The sequence below is a fragment of the Egretta garzetta genome, unplaced genomic scaffold (genome assembly GCF_000687185.1).
Source record: "Egretta garzetta isolate BGI_Z169 unplaced genomic scaffold, ASM68718v1 scaffold16, whole genome shotgun sequence".
In the NCBI taxonomy this organism is placed as follows: Eukaryota; Metazoa; Chordata; class Aves; order Pelecaniformes; family Ardeidae; genus Egretta; species Egretta garzetta.
Window position 1 is genome coordinate 5,197,565 of NW_009260022.1, and position 4,190 is coordinate 5,201,754.

Here is a 4,190-nt window from a genome sequence, read left to right on the forward strand (position 1 = left end):
AAGATGGGGAAAATCTTTTTAGTAGGGCCAGCAGTGACAAGACAAGGGGTAATGGTTTTAAACTAAACCAGGGTAGGTTTAGACTAGATATAAGGACGAAGTTCTTTACAATGAAGGTGATGAAACACTGGAACAGGTTGCCCAGAGAGGTAGTGGAGGCCCCATCCCTGGAAACATTCAAGACCAGGTTGGACGGGGCTCTGAGCAGCCTGATCTAGTTAGCGGTGTCCCTGCTCACTGCAGGGGGGTTGGACTAGATGACCTCTAGGGGTCCCTTCCAACCCAAAACATTCTATGATTCTATGATTTAGTGGTGGGATGGCAGGGTTAGGTTAATGGTTGGACTTGATGATCTTAAAGGTCTTTTCCAACCTAGACGATTCTAAGATTCTATGATTCTATATCAGTGGCAAAGCTGAGATTCCTAATTCCCAAGCCAGTGCTTTGTACAAGCACGGTGGCTAGATCTGTGCAAATTAACTACTGGTTTAAGAAGTCTTCCCAGCCTCTTTGGATCCTATCCTCAGGGAATAGAGAACACATAAAAGCCAGGTAAATAAGGAAGTAAATCAAATCAGAGCAAAGGTGAGATCTTGTATGCTCCATTTCACACCCTGGCATCCAGCATACATATATTCACATGTAGCATAAACTCTTTGACTCATAACTTTTATTTATGCCTCAGGCTTTTAGTAAGCAATCCTACAATGCTGTTATAATTTATCTGGACTGAACAGCTGGATCATCCAAATCTGTCCAGTAGCCTCGGCTACCTCTTCTCCCAAAGCAAATGAGTCACACTCTAAGTAGGGCTTATTTTAAAGGTTGTTTTTGCCTTATGTTATAGATGATACATTCACCCAGGTGTATTTGGGCCAGGAGCCCAAAGCATTGTCTACCACAGAATGGTGGAAAAAGTTTAAATAAATAAAGCAGAAAACAAACCATTTCTTCTACTAGCAAAACTTAAGGAAGTTGTTGGGATTTGCAAAACATCCAAAAGAGGATGATCAGAGCCAGATTTCCAACACTGAATTCTTGAAAGAAGCCAGCCATATTCTACACTAGCTGCAAGGTAAAAAGCAGGTTTTTGGCAGAGCCCCACCTCAAATTCTTCAAGGTTGTAGCATTGCATAGGCTCCTGGCAAAGCAACATGTTCAACCTACTCCCTGCTTTGAAAAAATAAGATAAACGTGAAGATTTTTTAACCAAATGCAACATTTAATCTGTAGTGGAAGTGTGCTTTGGCTGTATCTATCCCTAAATTCTGCCATTCCTTCTCATCCCCCATGCCTTCCTATCCAAGGCTGTATCTTTTACCACTGTGTCAATACTAATGACAAAATTTATTTTCTGATATTCATATTCACAAAAGCCACAGTCTACATACAGTTACATAGACTTTTACCACTCTAACATCTCAGTCCTCTCTTTCTCTCCTGAAAAGTGATTCGAGCTATCCAGGCTTTTTGCTCGCACAGACTAAACCTTCACAGGTAAGTCAATCAATATAGCTACATAAGCCCATACTTTTAAACTAAAATTGTGCCTAAATTAATTAAACACCTCTCTTCCCTCTGTATTAAACTTACTATTTCTCCTCCTAAAATTGCTAAAAAATATAGAAGTATGCTTGTCCCCATTTTGTAATTCAGGACTTAAATAAATATGCAGAAGACTGACTCTCTAGTTGTTCAGTCAGTAGCATGTGCTAAATCCTGTATCTTCCTCACTAGATCAAAACTGACATGGATATACATGCACACATCCTACGACCATCTAATGTAAAGTGCCACAAATATTCCTGCAGCCTTCCTTCAGGCTACCCTCACCTTGAACTTCATTACAAGGGGCCCAATTTTCAGTGAACCACATGAGTTTCAAAGACAGAAACTGCATCGCAGTGAAGCTGGTACTGGCACTCCTCAGAGGGCTTTGGGTGCGACTCACGTCTTCGGCTCCAGAGATGTGCACATCCCAAAACATTCACATATAACAGAGATTACCTCTTGCAGAGGTGCGGGTATTTTCCAGAAACGCAAGCTCTTGCACAGTGTGCTGCTTAAACACAGTGAATACATCTCTCAGCCCCTTTTGCTCTATAGGATACGTGCATTTACATAACTGTTGTGAGGTTATGTAATGACTAATTGCAGATTTAACACACAGCCTTATCACACCTGGGGCTTTACTCAAACTAGCATCTCACATGAGAAAAATGTCTTCAATTCACAGTTCTTAATGAAATCAAATATACTGATCTGATGCAACCCTAAAATCTTAAATATTCTACACCGAAACTCATCTGCTCTTACAGTAGATATAACAAATTAATTAGTCAAATGACACTAAAATAAGAAAACACAACACAGTCCTAAAGGAAAGCACTTAGCTTTCACTCCACAGGACATATGATTTGTGGTTATCCCTTCAGGGATTGAGGATTGAGATTTGAACACTTGAAAACTCAGACACAGCTGTATTGTTGGGAACCGCAGACCAAAGACGACAAAGCTTTTAGGAATAATGCTGCCTTATCTGCTGTCAACTGTGTCGAGCATAGCTGCTTGCAGCCAGACTGTCAGCTTGTGTTTGTAAGGAAGGACAGTGCAGCCAGCACGAGAGGAAGCCTGGTATGAAGACCAACAACAGACAGAGAGCAAGGAACAAGTGCAGTTTACAGTTCCATTGAAACAAACCGGAGCACTGGTATTTGCCCACTTCTCCCATAGGTTGTCAATATTTGTAAAGTGTTAAAATTCACCAGACCAGAAACTCAATTCTCCAGCAGCTGTGAGTTAAGCAACATCAGGTTCCTCACTGAGTACTGAAATAGAGAAGTTGTCTCCTTTTCCAGCAGGAAAATCCCTTTCATTTTCTTTTTTAATGAAAGTCAAAGATGGTATGACCGAATAGAAGAGATACCTCAATGTACATCTCTCTGGTCTCTCACCCTCAAGCTTTCAACCGATAATCACTCTCAGGATAATTCTGGTGACACTGGCAAGGCTGTGCACATTATTCATAAATTATATCCCACAACATGACCTCATTTCCTTCTTCAGTGCAATGTAGAAACATCCCAAGGATGACACATTATTTTATTCAGGAGGCTGAAAGTAGAATCGGGGCAGGAAGAGTTACCAGCTATGGCAGCAATAGCACCTCATCCTCAGCTCAGATAAGAACGTACCATATGCATGGTCGTGAAAAAGTTTGCACAGTAAGTCAAAGGGGAAGCAACTTGAGATCCTTACAGTGATAAAAGTGGGAAGAAGTGATTACTGCAGTTCTTAACCGCAATTTTTACTTTTCTCTCTACCGGGCTAAGAAAGCAGATACAGGATAATATCGTAATGGTAATTAATCCCAGAAGTGGGCCACCACTAGCTTGAAATCCAGACAATGCACCAAGAAATATCAGACCTTAAATGTCTCTGAGCATTTGTTCTTTGAGATCACATTTCCTCTTTCAGTTTTTTTTTTTTCTACACTGTCATTACAAGAAAGCGCTTGGACCGCAGAGAAGCTGCATGCGGAGGAAGCCCAGCGAAGCCGAGGCCTGCCCTGAGCACACGACTGGCAGAGCTCACAACAGCAACACTTAGAGCTAGACCAAAATTTGTCAGTGCGGCTGTTCAGACAAGACCAAATGAAGCAACAGTTGCCAAGAGCACAAAAAACCAAGCCAGAAAAATGAATGGAAAACATACCTTCCCTTAATTTTCAGTAAGGCTCATCTTGGGGCTTGTCAACAGATGGACACATACTTTTGAAGCAAATGGCAAAACATTTTTCAAAATACAGATTATATCTTATTGTTGGTACCCCTTAGGAAGTGCCTCACTTACTCCACTTGCCAAACAGGGGTGAAACATCCTTTGACTTACAGTGAGAAAGCCTCAACAAAACAAATGCCTCTCGCCTGCCCCTTCCTTGCCCATCACGGCGCTCCTTTCCATGGTCACCCCAGCTACGAGCACACAGCATTTCCACTCAGAAACACCCGAGAGGGGAAAAAAATAACAGCACCGTCCTGTGTGACAGCTGTCTCATTAGAAAATAAAGCTAAAGTCGGGGGAAGGAGCGGACAGCTTACCTACTTCGCTTTTGGTAGGCGCCTCTGCACAAGGGTACGTATAGAGGATTTGTGCTGTGCCAAGGTGACAACCTCTCCAAGGCCGAAGCC

General features: G+C 42.0%; 1 protein-coding gene across 5 annotated transcripts in view; it reads right to left on the bottom strand.

Moving 5' to 3' along the window:
• The window catches only part of GPR155 (G protein-coupled receptor 155), a 32,289-nt gene extending 28,099 nt beyond the window's left edge, over window positions 1-4,190 (bottom strand). For 3 of the 5 annotated variants that reach the window (XM_035896192.1, XM_035896189.1, XM_035896193.1), the window contains exon 1: window positions 4,101-4,184. The gene's annotated coding sequence lies outside the window, so the exon portion shown is untranslated. Of the gene's footprint in view, window positions 1-3,714; window positions 4,078-4,100 lie in introns of those variants that run through there. The other 2 variants (XM_035896190.1, XM_035896191.1) reach the window with 2 other exon arrangements.